Source organism: Mesoplodon mirus (assembly GCF_964341445.2).
Source record: "Mesoplodon mirus genome assembly, contig: HAP1_SCAFFOLD_1055, whole genome shotgun sequence".
In the NCBI taxonomy this organism is placed as follows: Eukaryota; Metazoa; Chordata; class Mammalia; order Artiodactyla; family Ziphiidae; genus Mesoplodon; species Mesoplodon mirus.
This window is the reverse complement of record NW_028295005.1, coordinates 61,665-79,853: the sequence shown is the minus strand read 5'-3', so window position 1 is coordinate 79,853 and position 18,189 is coordinate 61,665. Positions and strand designations below refer to the sequence as shown.

General features: G+C 39.4%; 1 pseudogene across 1 annotated transcript; it reads right to left on the bottom strand.

Moving 5' to 3' along the window:
- Positions 1 to 3,493: 3,493 nt before the first annotated feature.
- Positions 3,494 to 17,293, bottom strand: LOC309797836 (neuromedin-U receptor 2-like; annotated as a pseudogene). Its single transcript has 4 exons — positions 16,556 to 17,293; positions 9,559 to 9,643; positions 6,972 to 7,097; positions 3,494 to 3,789 (listed from the first exon to the last, which is right to left on the bottom strand). The product of its transcript is annotated as a neuromedin-U receptor 2-like (transcript).
- Between the last annotated feature and the right edge of the window lie 896 nt (positions 17,294 to 18,189).

The following is an 18,189-nucleotide window of genomic DNA, read 5'->3' as shown; positions in this document are numbered from 1 at the left end:
ATTTTGCATCTTTTTACAATGAACCCTGTGGGATATTTAAAAACAGATGTATAGGGAAGAAAAGTAGATCTGTTGCTATTTTCTGTGCTAATATTAATGGACAGCATCCAAGGGTAATTCTTCCACTCTAGGTTAATTATAAAATGCTTATGAGACTTTCATGTCATAATTAGTATGCTTTAGCTTAGTTTATCTCTTACCTCTTTGGTCAAAATATGGTCCACTGACTTTTTTTTCAAGGAGTTAACTGCAGCTTTAAGTGGTCTGTAATTATAACGATGCTATCGAGGATTTAATCTACAAACAAATCACATATATTCCAGCAAGATGGCAGATTGCCAGCGTACTGATAGATAGTCATGTGCTGATAAGCCAGCTCTCTGATGGGCAGTGTTTACCAATTTCTATGGTGTAAATATTTCCACTGGGGCTCCTTTCAAGCTACCAATCATTTGACAACAGCCTCTCAAAATTCCTAAATATGCAATAATAAACTTTTGCAAGCCAGTCCAAGGCAGCACACCACTAAACAGTTAGTTCTTGTACATACTGCACTATTATGTACAATAATGATGCTTTTTAATTATCCTGCAGTGCCTTCATTCAACTACAACTCATACATTAAGAGAGTGTCTTTATGTAAGACTGTTAAGGGCCCTTTAGACTATGATTATAATAATTTAAGTCATAGACTACTTTGAGGTGCTAATCAAAGCTATAAAACCTTCTCTATAAGAAAAAAATAAAGTACACACTAAGAATTATGAATACGATTTCAGGGGATTCTTCTACCTCTGAAACTTGTCCATGGGTCTCAGATTAATAATCTCTGCTATCTCTTTGGGCCAAAGTAATTTGGCAAGCAACATTGGGAATTTCATTGCTTCAGTTCACTAAGTTTGTGAATGACTGGAGAGCTCAAAATCACCATTTCATTGCAGAAAAGTTAAATTACCAATACTTTATTAATCATGTTTACTATCTGGCCTTTTCTGTCATTATTCTAAAATTCAGTGATCACAGGGAATTCAAGAGGAGATGATGTGGTCCATTACTGAGTTCACCTGAGTAACATTGAACAATTTAGTTTTAGTTTCTCCCTTTATTCTACTAATTTTGTGTGAACTATTATATAAGCTAACTGTAGGACTTGTGATATTTCAATCTTCATTTTTAAATACAAGCTTCCTATATGTACATATATGCATGTGTATGTATGTCTATATAGACAAAATTAACACTTTTTTTTCCCTTTTCTAGGGCTAGGCTTAATTAAACCTATTGCCCTCTGACTTGGTCAAACACCTTTTTTACATAGTCCCATGGTACTTGTATTTGGATTTTGTGGCACACTTCACAATTAGATTTAAACAATTAATTTTGTAATGATTTTCAAAAATAATCATTTCTTCTATTATATGTATAATTTAAAGGCCAGGTGATGCCACATGCACATTCCCTAATGGGTTCTGAAAATTTGTTGAATGAAAGAATTAATGATAATATTTTGGATATAAATGTTTAAGAGAAAAAAGATAAACAAGGAGAAAAAAAGAGAGCAAAGTTTTAATGAAGCAACCAAATTACCAGCTTCAGTTTTAGTGTTGTTTCATTTTCTATCCATCCAGCTACAGCAGCAATATTTTTAGCCCTGGTCAGTTGGAGTTGACGTTGATGAGAATAATCATACTAGACCTTCAATAGGCAAGCAGGAAACTCATTTCTCCTCCATTTTTGAGGGTTTTGTTTTGTTGAGTCTTTTCAACTTAATTCTTAAATGACCAGAGAATTTCTGCTCACCAACATAAACCATCACTAAGAATTCAGATTCATTAAAGTTGGCTTAAAATTAGCTAAGAGATTTAAAAAATATAGTGGATCACTTTGAAGATGACTGTTCAGTTAGGAAATGATGCCAGAGACCAATATTCTCATTTTTTTAGTAGAATGGTTCTTTCCACTTGGCAAAAATTCAGAGACTAAAAGCTAGAGCTTGCATGTTTCAGCATCACTAAAGCCTGGTGCTGAGAAGAGCCTTCTCACGTGGCAGGCACAGCAGGCATGCCGTTATAATCATGGCTGATTAAACGGCCAACTGAAGGTCAGATGACCCTGTCAGAAACAGAATCTTCGTCTTTCAGCTCTTTAACATGGTTTCATTTGGAGCTGTTTATTTGGCTCAGTACATCGGAATGTGAGACAACTCATCACATATTTATTGAACATCTACCATTGTGATCGATATATTGTCAGGATTCCAGTAACAGCAAAAAGGAACACAGGTTACTTCATGCCTTTGACAAATGTACATTCTGGCAAAGCAAGAATATAAATCATGGAAATACAGAGCAGTGTGAAGAAAGAGTTTAAGGGACATAAACTGATAGAAAAGTCAGATACCACTTCTATTTGAATAAATCAAGCATGGTTTCATGGAAGAGGAACCACTTTGAGCTGGACATTGAAGAATGGGTCATCAGATGGAGAATGGAAATATAGAAGGTATTCTATAAACATATATATGCAGCTGGGGAAACTGGGGTGTGTTTTCATAAGAGCAAGTAATTCAATCTGAGTGGAACTATATAGTATTTGTGATGATACAATGGAAGGTGAGTCTGGAAGGTAGATTTTACCCATATTATATGAGTGACAGTGTTATAGAGGTAATGAAGGATTGAGTAGGGGGCACTCATGGGTTTGAGACCAGTAGTCACCATTTGACTTGTCTCTGTTCTGAGACAGTAGACGTACCTCTGTCTACTTATGGCGTAAGTTATTAGAAATCCAAGTCTAGACCAAATTATGAAACAACTAAGTTTATGTTTGGTATGGTTTGATTCTTTGGACCTTCCACCATAGCCTTCTCCCTCTTCCCATTCTTCAGAACTTGTATCTAATTCCACCCCTGGTGAGGAATGTCTGAGAATGACTTGGGGATTGGAACAGTGGGAATAATAGTTCTGAGGAGCATTCCTGTGTTATCAGGAGGACTCTTAAAGTCAAAGGCTTCAGGACTCCAAAGAATCACATTATAATGGCACAATATGAGGCAGTAGGGTAAACAGCTTGCTATGGAAGAACTGGCATGGACCCCTCAAATCATATAAACAGCTTCTCCATGTCTCCCTCTGTGTCTCACAGGAACCACTGGTTGTAAGAAAGACAGCCTGATTCAAAGTGTGAATAACAGAACACACCATTCCCAATAGTGGAAATGACTCAAAGTATAGGTGCCATGCTTTGCTAGTCATGTTCTTTTCATGAACTAGTAAAGGGGCATGAAGCAGTTAAGATAGTGGAAAGCTAACTAAAAATCAGGAGGTTCTGGGTTTTAGATCTAGATTTAAGTAGCAATTTTCACATTTGTTAAAAAAAGAAAAACTAGAATTGGATATATAAGTTCTAAGGGTCATTTTACCTCCTTAATATCATATAGGAAGGCGTAAATTATGGGATGTCCCTCCATCTAGTGTGGAGCCATAGAGGAATGTCAACTCTTTGAGAGTTTATTTCTTAGTGCCTGTCCAGTACAGAGGGCTGTGGGGAAGTGAGAGCTGCAGATGGACAGCTGACAAGGGAACTGGGGACCCACATCTTCAGTCAGCTCCACAAGGTGACATTCTGTCAGGAAGATGTTCTGCTGCACAGATGGCCCCTGTGGGTGGTTCTGGGAGTGCCACTGTTTGCAGGAAGGAGTGATCGCATTACGGAATGCTGCTCGGAAACGGCGAGAGAGTAGGTTGTAGATAATGGGGTTGACAGCTGAGCTCAGGTAGAAGAAGACACCTGGAATGCAGGGGATTAAGAGACATGCCAAGGAGAAACTGGGGGAGAGGTACGACAGGGAGAAGCATAAATATTTAACAAAGGTCTTGAATCCCTTTGATTGCCTCGTTTGGAAGTGATAATATACATAAGACTCTAATTGAGAATACAAAATACTCTGAACAGATCTACCAGCTGTGTACTTAGGATTCAAACCCAGGAAGATTAAAGAGTCTTGGAAAAATTGAGGCTCGCATGGGATCTCTCTGAGATGTTTGGCAACTTCCTTTGATGCCAACTCGTTTAATCAAAGAACATGTTCCCATAGCATTAACGAGAGGTGCTTAAGTATCAGAGGAAAGAGAGATGTTTTCTTATCTCATTGGAGTTTTACTTAAATCTATAATTTGAAACTGCAGGTAATGGAGGAATAGTAAATCAGTCAAGGCATAGTCTCTGCTGAGAGTCCTTAAAATGCTAAATATCTCTTCAAAGAAGTACTCCCCAATGTCCTTTCCCTACCTAGCCTTTCCCCTTGATGGCTCTTCCCACCTTATTTCCAACCTTATTGAATATTTGTATTTTTCCATTTGTTTCCTCCACCAAATGTCTTGCACACTGGCATTTTCTTGGTTGATATACACTTTTCCTTTATTACCATATTCTATTCTATTTTCTCAAGGCACAAGGGGAGCCTAAGGTTGAGAATCAGAGGACTTCGTTTCTGATCTTGGCCTTTGCTTATTCTGTGACCCTGGACAGAACTGGCAGTTCAATTTCTTTTTCTCTGTAAAATGGGAATGATAACACCTTTTTAACTCACCTCCCTGGATTATTGTGAGGATTAAAGTGAGATACTGTCTACAGAAGGGCTGAGAATAAGAATATAAAACAAGCGATAGGTGCTGTCCTCAACACATTCATTGTTGTCCTCATTTATATAGTTCAGGACATTCAGAGTGCCATATGCCCTGTGGACAGAATTGGGCAGGGAGGAGTGTAGGAGGGGAATATTTCTATAGACTGTTAATTTGTTCAATAAAGAAATACTGATTGAACTCATTATACGACTTTGAGACACATTGGAAGGTAGTGGATTTAGACTTTGTTCTCCAAGGACTTGGAATAATATTGCAGAACAAGATTTATGCCTAACTTCAGTAATTAACAAAAGGATGATACCAAACAGTATCTGTTAAGAAAAGAGATACCAACAGTCATGCTATGGAAATTCACATAATGGCATAAACACAAGAACTCTAATGGTCATGACAAATTTAATGGGGGTGATTGGACTCTAGAGAGACCATGAAATGGGTAGGAGATCTTGGGGAAGAGAGGAGAGAGTGCTGCAAGTAGAGAGGAGAGAGTGCTGCAAGTAGAAGGCTTAGCGTGCACCAGTGTGCTATAGAATGATTATTGTGCAAGAATAATGCAGAACGTGCAGAAATCCCTGATTCACCAGTTTGACAAGCATTCAATACATGGTTTATGAATGAAAATACTATAACTAGAGGGTCAGAAGGCAAGTTGGGGCCATTTCTGGGGTAGCATTTAAGAGGTTTAGATATCATCTGGTTGGCAAGGTGGGGAAGGGAGAAATTACATCTTAACAGGAAAATGTTATTGTAAATGCACAACTTGGGAATCTTGAATTGGTTGTCTTGATGCCTCTGGAGAAGTGTAGATCAAGCCTCATGTGACCTTGTATGTTTTCCAATTTTTTTAAAGAATAATTTCTTTTATTTTTAAAAAAAATTATTAGAGTATAGTTGATTTACAATGTTGTGTTAGTTTCAGGTGTGCAACAAAGTGAATCAGTTATACATATACATATATCCACTCTAGTATTGAGTAGAATTCCCTGTGCTATACAGTAGGTCCTTATTTGTTATCTATTTTATATATAGTAGTGTATATATTATTTAAACACTCCCATTTTCTCAGACTAACCACAAAGATCAGAGCTATAAACAGTTTTGATTTTTTGTCCAGAATAATAAATAGTTTAACATGGAGGAAAGTCCTAATGTCCAGGTATAAACTGTACACAAGCCCTGCTGAGTACCAAAAAGATGGTTGTAGAAAATAGATAATATATATGGTATTCAGTATGCATATGAATGCTATTGTTTTTGTTCTGTGCACATCTGGAGCTTAACTTGCATAAATTGATCTTATCTTTCTTCCTTAATGATGTCTTTGATAAAGAGCCCATAGAACCATCCAGTGACTAGCAGAGGTAGAGGGATAGAAGCGGTGTGACCCTAAGACTAATAGTTACACTGACTGAGAAAGAAAGACTCAGGTGGCCATTCTTTGCTCCATTTTAGAGGAAAGAACCCTGAACTTGAAGTTAGGTGACTCAGGCTTGAACCTTGTTTTTACCATTTGCCAACTGAGTGTCTTTGGACAAGTCATTTCTTCTTTGTAGAACTGTTTTTTAACCATAAAATGTTGATGATAATATCTACTTTACAAACTTGTGATGGTTGTAGAAGATAGGCTATAGCATTTTACAGCTTAAAAAGTTCTTCAATAGCAATTATTTTATTTGCTTCTTACCATCAGCCTGTGTTGTATATAGAGCAGGCATTATTGCCACCTTACAGTTGAGGAAACTTTGGCAAGAAGGAATCCATATTCTCCGTATCACTCAGAATATAAATGGTGGTATTGAGATACAAATCCAGGTCCCCTGATTTAGTAACCTTTCAACCACTCTCTCTCATATTCTGTGGTGTCTTTAACAAGCAGCATTAAAGTAACCTAAAAGCAGACCTTGAGGCCCCATGAATACCCTTTGGCTGACTTTCATGAGGGTCTAACACTTGCTGAAGACAATACAGGATTTCAGGGACATGGATGTTTAATAAATAAGAACCAACTAAATCACATGGCCATTGAAAGGAAAACCAAAGGAATCATTCCTTTGACCATTTTCCTGCTGTAATCATCAAGCTTAGAGTTGACGTCTTTCATAAAGTAGTGTCTCAAATAGTAATATGGCGTATTTCTTTTGAACCTGTAACATACCTAATCAATACTTAAATAAAATAAAAATCTAGTGTCTTCATTACAGTATGGCAGATCCCCATGAGAAATTGGTATATACAAATAGAACCTACTGCTCTAAGCAAGATGAAGAAAGAAGCTGCAGTTACCTGGACACCTGTGATACACCCAAACGAGCTAAATTTTACCTGATACCACATGGATGAGATTGAACACAGCAGCCAGGGATTCAGTCCACTCCTCCACAAAGCTGAAGAAGAGCCAATCAATGTGGAATGGGGCCCAACAGATAGCAAACACTAAGAAGAAGGCAACTGGAAAAGGATAATGAAGGGGAGAATTAATGGCAGTCAAAGCGAGAATAGGTATGCAGTGCCGACACTGAGTTCATCCATTCCTTCTAGCATTTCCCCTCCATCTTTGTTAAGTTATAATTGCTAAAGGCCAACTAGATCCTAAAGAGACTCTACATAGAATATGTAAACATAAGAATGAAGTTTATAGGATTGCGAATCAGTTGTCCATATGGTTGTAAACGATTTCTTGTGTAATGTAAGTTTCCTTCAGGATATTTAGAATAGTATTGAATGTATTCAAAGTTCTGAAAACATTCTATTGTGGAAAATAAATTATGTTGCACGTAGACTGTTGGAATCACATAAACTGGATATATAAGTAAAATGATTGTGTTCAAGCAATTTGGTGTTCTTTAAAGTTATAGATTAATAACAAACTATGAAGTATAGTATGAATTTATCTTGTTTTTCTAGAAAAAAATCAGAAGTTTCTATGATTTTAATCATTTAAAATTCTGTAAGTCACCAAGGGAAAGAGAAAGGTCGAACAACCATGAGCATAATACAAGCATCTTAGGACTGCAGTGGGGATGTGTCTATTATATTATAAATTGCTAGAGCACGGAATTCCTTCCACTTCCTTTATGTTTGTTTTTACATTTATTTTGAAATGATTACAGATTTACAGGAAGTTGCACCTTCCAGTTTCTTATTTTCAGCTCCCAAGACAGAGATTGGTGCTACCATAGTTTCTCTAAGGGGCATTTATTCTCCAGAAAAATAAACATGTATGTTTTTTCCTCTCCTGAATTTGTAAAATACTTTCCTTTCCTTTCCTTTCCTTTCGAGGCTTGAGATTTACCTCAAAATAATCTAGTAGGGGCTAAAGGAGAGACAGGGATATAGAGGAAACAAGATGAGCTATGAGCTGATAACTTTTAAAGCTGGGTGATGGGTATTTTGGTGTTCATTTTACAATTCTCTGTACTCAAGAGCACATTTGATGTTTTGCATAGTAAATAGTACATATGTTTCCTGTTGGCATTAAAATACTCAGAGTAAGTTGTCTGCCTGCATGATGTGGTTTCAGGAATATCTGGAAGATTCTTCTGAATTTACCTCCCAAGAAAAAGTCCCTAATCTGCTTACTACTGCCTACAATTCCCTCTAGTTAAAAATTTAATTCGTGTTATAATTAAACTCTCTGTCCCCAAAGGCAAATAGTTCACAGTATATTTTATCATTGTGACTTTAATGTGAGTACACTTCATGTCCTTTTGTGAGAGATTATGATCAGAGAGATTATGATCAAAGAGAATTGGGGAGAAATATTGAAGACACTAGATTTCTTAGTAGGGAAAGTCAGGTGCTAACAGGGGCTAAAAAATTTCAAGAAGGTGATTAGTAGAGTTGAAAAGACATACAGTGACCTCACAGGTTTATGGGTTTTTTTTGTTGTTTTTTTTTTTGGTTCATAGACATCACGTAGTTACAGTGAGTGTTTCATATGCATATTCGCCTGGAGGATTTGTTTCTTCCAACTTTCACGCTGTGACTTGGAAAGTATATTATAAACCTCCTTTCTCTAATTGATTGGTATCTCATTAGACCAGTTGGATCATATATTTTTATAACATTCTTTTGGGAGAGTGTGGATCAGTGCCTGGATGTGTTTTAAAATATCTTATCTACATAAAAGAGTGCACCGTTTACATAAAATCATACAATGTCATAGCAGGAATGACTACTTAGAAGGATTCTTAGCCAGAAGTCCTTATCCTGGAAGTAAAAGATCCCACGGAGTCCAAACTTGGGTATCAGGGGGTTCAGGATCCCCCTGAAATGGATTGTAAACCATTTGATGTATGTTCGTTTGTACACTTTCTGAGCAGAGAATTCACTGTTTCCACAATATTTTTAAAGAAACCCATAACACAAAATCGGTTAAGAACCACCTGCTCATTTTAGGGGGGAAAAGAGATACTTAAAGGCTCTTAGAGTGGATATGATTTACTAAGCATTGAACAGAGTGTATTACAATGGTTGCGATTTAGAGTGCTATTCTGAGGTTTAAAAACCAAACTAGAGGGCTTCCCTGGTGGTGCAGTGGTTGAGAGTCCGCCTGCAGATGCAGGGGACACGGGTTCGTGCCCCGGTCTGGGAAGATCCCACATGCCGCAGAGCGGCTGGGCCCGTGACCCATGGCCGCTGAGCCTGCACGTCCGGAGCCTGTGCTCTGCAACGGGAGAGGCCACAACAGAGAGAGGCCCACGTACCGCAAAAAAAAAAAAAAAAAAAAAAAACAAACGAAAATAGAACAAAATAGACAGGTCCTAGGTGCTTGAGTAAGCCATGGAAGATCAGAACATGACACTGTGTTTCAGAAGAATTTTGATCCAGATCCCAGCAGTACTTGATCAATACCAAATATAACTCCTTTACTTTAACAAACAAGCAAAATACAAAATGGAGGACTTACACAGCATTTTAGTGACTGATTTTCTGGATGGTCTTTGAATATTTGCAGTTACTTCATCTGCTTCAAGGGGTTGGTCTTTCTTCAGCTGCAAGAGAAATGCAAAGAGACATAAAGAAAGGGAAACATTTTTCCCTCCCATTAAGATCTGAGAAGTGTGACTCTAACACTCATTTTGCAGACAAAAAACTGGACTTAAAGAAATGTAAGAATTTGTTAACATGTAAGAATATGTTTAACAATAAGTTGGAGGTGGAGTTGGATCAAGGTCACCTAACTCAACTGGATAGATGGTTGTGGCCAAGTTCCAGGCAACCATTTATCCTATGCTACTCGGTAGAACCCTAGTTTTGTAGCATATTAATAGATATTCCATGAAAAATAAGAAATTCTGAAGTTAAAAAATGTTAGATAGGCTTTTTCATTTATCCATTCATTTATTTAATAATTATTAGACATCTATTAGAATGACATCCCTCGGGGCTTCCCTGGTGGCGCAGTGGTTGAGAGTCCGCCTGCTGATGCAGGGGACACGGGTTCGTGCCCCGGGTCCGGGAAGATCCCACATGCTGCGGAGAGGCTGGGCCTGTGAGCCATGGCCCCTGGGCCTGCGCGTCCGGAGCCTGTGCTCCGCAACGGGATAGACCACAACAGTGAGAGGGCCGCATACCAAAAAAAAAAAAAAAAAAAAAAAGAATGACATCCCTCTGCCTTGCGGTGGGTAGGCAGTAGAAAACAAAATCAGGTATTATTTCTGCTTCATGAAGTTTATAGTCTTTATTTTGGGTCATCTCAGAGCCTTAAAATGCTAATGGACTTTACACATTTCCATGGGGGACAATGTATCAACTTTCCTCCACCCCTACCTTGCACATCCCACATCTCCCACCCTCAAAGGGGATAGTGCTTCTTTGACTAAACAATACTCTTCCCAACGCATTTCAGTGGAACACCTGGTACCATCTTGAGAAGCACAATTTGGGAAACTCTGCTTTACAAATATTACCCATAAGGGTATATGTGTTTTTGAGTTTAGATGTTAAAATATACTCTTCCTTGTTGGAAGATATGGTGATCCTTAAAGTAGCACCTGAAAATTTCAAATATTAACATTTCCTGTACATGCCATCTCTCTTGCCCAGTTCAAGTCCCACCTACTCCTGGAAGACTTTTGTGGCCACTGTAGCCCATTGTCCTCTCCTTTCTCTGAACTCACTTACCACTGAAGATCTACATCATTCATCTAGTTGTGAATTTTTTCTCTTTAATTCATATGTTTCTAATTTGTGGTGATAGTCAGCCAGATAAAAAAAGCTTTAAGGTCTCATGATAAACTACCATCATATATCTAGAAGATAATATAGTATATATTTGCTGATTGGCTCTCCAGCATTTATTCTCCCCTTCTCTTACCAATCGTGCCCTGATTTTCCTAGTTGATTTACTCCTTCTCCATTTCATAGTCATTAATTTGGGTGGGAATGATCCCACCTCCAGATACAGGTTTAGTCCCTAGATAACTTAGCTGCTATCCTTCAGTCACAGTGATTGGATAATTGAGACCAATGAGATTTCAGATATTTGCTTATACATTTAGGAATGAAAGTTTCATTTCTCTTTTAGTGGAACTACCAGAGGGAGCTTTTTGTTTTTTCCTCACCATAAGGAATGTGCTTAGAGCCACCAGTGGACTGCTATGCAGATTTGGAGGTTGAAACCAATACCATAGAAAGAAGAGCAAAGAAACAGAAATAAAGTTAGTCCTTGCTGACATTGTGTGTCTTACTGGATTAATCTTCCCCAAGAGCCAGCTCTCCCTCTGGATTTTTCAGGTCTATGCTCTCTTTCATATTTTGTCAGATTGAGTTGGAGTTCCCTCATTAGCAATGTAGTAAGTCTTGACAAACTAAGACCATCAGTGGAAGGAAAATTCAACCTGTTTTATATAGTCTCAGGGTAGATTGGGATCAATTTATTGAATTATAGGGAGACATATTTCGATTCAAGATAGAGAAGAAATTAGTGTGGTTATGTGCAACAGTGGAACAGAATGCTCTAAGATGCAGTGAGCTTCCTGGGCTAGATGGCATTTTTACAGAATATTTAATTAATTTATTTATTTTTAATAAATTTATTTATTTATTTTATTCTTTTTGGCTGCATTGAGTCTTCATTGTTGCATGTAGGCTTTTCTCTAGTTGTGGCGAGCGGGGGCTACTCTTTGTTGCAGTGCATGGGCTTCTCATTGCAGTGGCTTCTCTTGTTGCCAAGCACGGGCTCTAGGTGCGTGGGCTTCAGTAGTTGTGGCACACATGCTCAGTGGCTATGGCTCACGGGCTTAGTTGCTCCATGGCATGTGGAATCTTCCCAGACCAGGGCTCGAACCCATGTCCCCTGCATTGGCAGGTGGATTCTTAACCACTGTGCCACCAGGGAAGTCCCTACAGAATATTTTAGAGAAGGTATTTAAAATTAAATAAGACTTGGAAGAAAAGATCATTAATAGTTGCCTCCAAAGTTCAACAGATCAATATCCTGTCTCTAACAAACATGTAGGCTCCTAGAAGTCAGGTTGCTTTCAGCATTGCACTGCCCTGAAGTATCCATGTGGATGATTAACAAAACTGGCCATCTGTCTCTTGGATATATTGGTGTTCTCTACATATACCTGTGTCTTCAGAAAGTGAGGGATTAAAGTTCTGTGAGACTTGACCCTTTGGAGCCACGTAGAACTTGAACGAAATAGGGGAAAATATTGTGCAGTTATTAGGAATAAATGGGAGCGAACTAAAGGTGATGTTATTAATATAATAGTAAAACAAAATAATGCAGGTATAGTTCTTAACTCAATGTCTGGCACATGATACTCAGTAAGTTATAGATTGTGATTCTGGGAGTTCCCTGGTGGCCTAGTGGTTAGGATTCCGGGCTTTCACTGCCATGGCCCGGGTTCATTCCCTGGGTAGGGGACTGAGATCCTGCAAGCTGCACAGCATGGCCAAAAAAAAAAAAAGTTTCATATATTGTGGTTCTGATTATTGTCCTGGGTTTACTTGAAAGGCATTTTTATGAAATATTTATTTATAACTGCAGGCCCACTCATGTGTATTACTGAGTCCCTTCTAGAAATTCTCCTTCTCATGGTACCATTCACCACAAGCTGTACTCGTGCTGATGCAAAGAAGCATCCAGATACACTGAGAAGAAAACCACTGGTGTTGAAGGTTAGAGCAATGCATCAAACTGCACATCTTCCTAACTCATCTTCAATTATGTTCTAATGATTTCATACCATTTAAAAAATTTTGTCCTTATTACAAGATAGTTATTCCATTATTTGATTCCAGTCCATAATCAAGAACAAAGAAAGATTTTTAAGATCTGTTAGTCACTTCTTCGGTGGCTCTAACAATTCTCACTGGGGATTTCTCCACCCCAGGGAAAAATTTCCTTAAATCAAACAGCAAGCAAATGGTGCACACAATCTTTTTATGAACAGGCTTCTTGTACAGCTTAGTTTGCCCTGAAAAGAAAAATTATGAGTCTATTAATCATCACATTTCAGCTTCCTTAGGTCACAGTGACACAACTAGCCAACTAGAAGAAGAGTCAGAAACAGAATATTTATGCATATTATACATTGTTCCAGCAGAATTTGAAGGGGTTGACATAGTAGAATAGAATCCAAACCGTTTGTCTAGCCAACATTAAATGCTGCTTTATTTCTTGTTGAATAATTTCATTTCTCTTCAGATATTTGGTAGAGTAGATATTTATCCATTAATTATTCTCACCCACCCCTAAACACTTTAAAAGTCAATTTACAGAAATAGGAGAGGAAAATGGTCATCACTCTATAGGAAGTTCAGAACTCTTCCTACCTCACTCCTTTTAGTTATTTTTACATAAGATAAAAGGTGAAGGGGAGACGTGAGGTTGATTATCATTCAGATTGATGTATAATCCTGATCAGTTGTTTATACTGCTTAAAATCATTTCACCAGCTGTTCATTTATATAGATTGTGATTCATTTATATAGCTTTAGGATACCAAGATATAATCATAGCTTTTGTGTAAATATCTCTATAATCTGAACAAAATCTGTTTATTTAAAAAAAATCAGTCCAACCCTGTTTGTCCTGGCTGAATTCTGCTACAATTCATAATCCATCGGCTTCGGCTCAAGCTTTAATGCTGCATGTGGGAGATAAAAGGACTAGGTGAGAGCTTCCCAGGTGGAAAGGAACTTGCCCTGGGATTGCCTGTTTCCCAACTCCATTATGTTCGAACCCTGGAGAGCAGCTCGGTGGACACTTGTGTCCTGTAACGATGAAGCAGCTCTGATTGCTCAGCTTTGAGCATACATATTGTTCCCCTCCTTCTTCCCTGGTCCTGGGATTACATCAGTCTTGGTTTTCTGCCTTCTGAATGCAATGGGGCCCACAGTCATTCATAACTTTCGACTTGCCATGAGAATCAGTACTCCTCAGAATTGATTGAATCTCTTCAAAAATCTTTTAGCTCAAAAAGGCTTTTTGAGACAATGTTTCCAAGTCTCCCATTTTGAAGGTAGAGAAGCTGAAGTCCAGCAATAAAGGAAATAATTTAGCCACATTCACTCATTCATTGAGCTTACAGTCGAGTTGGAGAGGAAGAAGTTAAGGAACCCACAAATATAGAATTATAAATTGTGATAAATGCAATGATGGGAAATTGCTAAGAATCATGAGCACCTAGAGAGGGACCAGGTAGTTAGGGAATCAGGGAGAGCTTCCTGGAGGAAGTGTGAGTGAAGTATGATTTAAAGGATCAGTGGGAGTTAGAAAGGCAAAAACAATTGTGGTAGTAGACAGAAGGAACATTTCTGGCAAAAATAGAGCAGAAGGTGCAAAGGTCTTGAGACCAATGCCACAGACTAAGGCCTACTTCTGATTCCTAGTCTAGAGGTCTTTAAATTAAATGTTACTATAGAAGTGACATTCTAAGCAATAGTTCCTTTCCTGGTGTCCTCTGGGTAACACCTCATCCTTCCTGAGAATAGGATGCTGTAAGTTGCTCTACACACACAAAGCAAACTAGGGTGGTTTCTAAGCTGTTGTCTGAGTTGTCACTGAGCTCCTGATACAAGGTAGCTGTAGATTCATGACAACAAACCAAAGTGACACTTAAATTAATTGCTTGGAGGAGGAAACGTGTTTCCTATTCACAGTTAAATATCTCCTCTAAATTGATCCAAGGCAAGTGATTGTTTGCTGTTTGAAGAGATGGTATTGATAAATTTGGGATGGATATTTCTCATAGGGCTCATGATATTTGGAATCCTGCAGAAGTCCTTTCCGCCACAGTTGGATACACAGGGCTTTCTAAAGACACGATGACTGTAAACTAGTCTGGGTTGACACTTGTCTCTGGGAATTACAGGGGCCAGCCCTCCAGGAGACTGGCATAACTCTGCCTGATTAGATTTAGTCCTGTGTCCAGACATCTGTTGTACTTAAAATCTATTCTTTCTCCTTAGACGTTGCCACTCTGCTTAGGCACAGTATTTATTTGAAAGGACCATCTGTGGAGCACTCGTTTCTGACACACACCTTTCTCAGAGATGCACTGAGATGAGAGTATATTAATTATCACATAATACATGGTATCAGAGCCATCTTGGTACATATGATGTGAATGTGATGTCTGCTTTGTTTTCCTTTCATTTATAATTCACATTTTTCCCACTCACAGATTTTCCTTTCCTTTTTTTTTTAAGGAATCACAGGCTGTTAGAGCTATCAGGAGCCTTAGATATGATCTGATGTAACCTTTTCATTTTATAAATGTGAAACCTAACTCCAGGAAAGAATTAAGGGGCTTTACCTAAAGGCATATTATATGTGAGCTTCAGACCTGGGAGTCTGAGTGGTCTCATGACTATTTCCTACACAACCTACCTATTAAATGGGTATAAAATTGTCATCGTTAGATTTCATCTCTATGAATTTGGCTGCAGAATATGCCAGGAAAGGAATCATAGAGACTCACTCCTACCTTCATCAAAAGCAAAACAACAGTTTCAGACAATTCAGATGCAGGAAAAAAGAAAAAGAAAGGAAAGAAAGGAAAGAAAGAAGAAAGGAAGGAAGGAAGAGAGAGAGAGAAAGAGAGAGAGAGAGAGAGAGAGAGAGAGAAAGAAAGGCAAGAAAGAAAGAGAAAAGAAAGAAATCGGTTTACCATGATGAGCCCAGGAGAGAAAGCTCTAATTATAAAATGTTGCAAACTAAGTAATAATATTCTATTAATTCCAGCTATCTCTTATTCACACTGTCTTCTAATCTATTTTATGTATTCTGTTTAATTCCTCATCCCTCAGTCTCCACCTGTTGGAAAGAAGTCCAGGTTGATCTCACTTAGGCCATATTTTTACATTTTAATCTGATATTTCAACCAAAGGATCAAAGCAACCACAAAGAAGGGTCTGACTTTAAAACTCTGTCTGTCTTGAAGTATAAAATAGGCAGGGATAGCTTATTTTACACTCAGACCAAGTTGGTGCAGAGGAAAATTTCAATGCAGGCAAAGCAGGTGAGGGCAGGAAAGAGACAGCAGGGTGTGAAACAGTCTCTCCATGGGCAGCTGCCTTGTGCTATTTAAAATGAGGCTCAACCTCAGACCTACTGAATCAGATTTTCCTGGAGGGAGCGACCTGCCCATGGGTACACATAGTGAGGTTTCCAGGTGATTTGTAGGAACACCTGGGTTTGAGAACCACAGGTATAGAGGGAAGAACGATGGAAGGTGAGTTAAAGGAAATGAGTTATAGTTGTGGTTACTCTTTGTCCAATTTGAATCCAGTCCTTTAACTTCCGAGTTTCCCCTCTGAGCTCATCCTATTTTTCTCTATGCTCCCTTCCAATTCTGAACTTCTCCAGTTCTAATTGTTTCTCCGAACTTTGAGTAAGAGAAAAAAGAAGGGATGCTGCCATAACGGTTGCAGCCAGCTTGGATACTCACTTTGAGCCCCATGAGGTAGTAGAGGACACTGATGACCATCATGGGGAGATGTAGAAGAGGAAGGAGGTGACCTGGATAATGAAACTGTAGATCCACATGGGCTTAATGATCGTACAGGTGGCAGAGCCCGGGACGAAGGACCCATTGGGGAAGTAGCGGAGCTTGATGCCGTGGATGCTGGTGTTGGGCAGAGAGAAGAGAACAGAGAAGCCCCAAACGATGCCGAGGATTCGGAGGGCCCGCCGCTGGGTGCTCTCCAGCTTGGCGCAGAACGGGTGGAGGATGGCCACGTATCGCTCCACGCTGACCGTGGTGATGTTGAGGACGGAGGCGAAGCACACCGTCTCAAAGAGGGCCATCTTGAAGTAGCAGCCCACGGGCCCCAAAAGGAAGGGGTAGTTGCGCCACATCTCATAGACTTCCAGGGGCATCCTGAGAAACAGGACCAGGAGGTCGGAGACAGCCAAGCTGAAGAGGTAGTAATAATTGGTGGGTGTCTTCATAGTCTGGTGCTGAAGAATCACCAAGCACACCAGGAGATTGCCAACGACCCCCACCACAAAAATCAGAGTATACACCACAGACACTGGCAGGAAGAGGTGGCTGCGTGGAGGCCCGCAGAGCAAAGCTAGGTAGTCATCAGTGTTGTTCAGGTATTTCTTGAATGGATCTTCTAGTTCCTTTTGGTAGATCCAGGAAACATTCTCATGTTTCTCCATCACTGCCGTTAAAATCCAAGACCTGAGCCTCCTCTGGAATGATCCTCTGTCCCAAGCTGAGCCGGAAAAGAAAGACAAAGCAGGCAGGAAAGCACAGGCTCAGTGAAAGAAGCCGGGAGAGGGCTAGAGCTTCAGCAGTGTTGGGCTGCTCAGACCTCAGATCTCTTCTGAAGAGCCCCCAACCGGAGACAGAAGCCCCACCCCTCTGCGGGCTGTGGGCCAATGAGTGTGTCAGACGCTCAGTAAGAGGACAGCTGGGTGGGGCGTGCTAGCTTCCTGTGCAGGAAGCAGGAGAGGACGGGGAGACGTTTCTCTAAATTGACAGGAGCTGGGAAAGCAGAGCTGTCACAGACGGTGACACTAAGTTCATAAGGTGTGGGCACTCGGAGCTGTGCATTTTGCAATGTTTTGGGAATCTGGGTGGAAATACAAATTTAGGTCGCAAGGTCACGTGTAGAAGAGTACAAATCTTCATTGATCCTTGTCACCTGTACAGCATAACAAAAATGGGAGATCAATAGATTTCTCAAGTTATCTTGTTCCGTTGGCAATTCAGGGCTCCCTGGGGAAAGTGTGATCAATATGCCTTTTTGGTTTTGATTGTGTCCACGATGGAATTCAACACCTGCATGTCATCTCGCCCTGCCTGCTGTCTGACACTTCAATCTCTTTAGACAGTACCTTGCTGTTGCAAAAGTCAGTAGGATTTAAAATCAGGAACATCTGTAGAAACCCTGTAAGACTTTGGGAAAGTGACTCCAACTCTCAGAACCACATTTCCTTATCTGTAAATTGGAGATTCATTCATTCTATTTTATTCAACAAATACTTCTTGAGGATTTACTGTGTACCAGGTAGTGTTCTAGACTTTGTAGAAACATCAGCGAACAAGCAGCAAAATGTCTCTGTCTACAT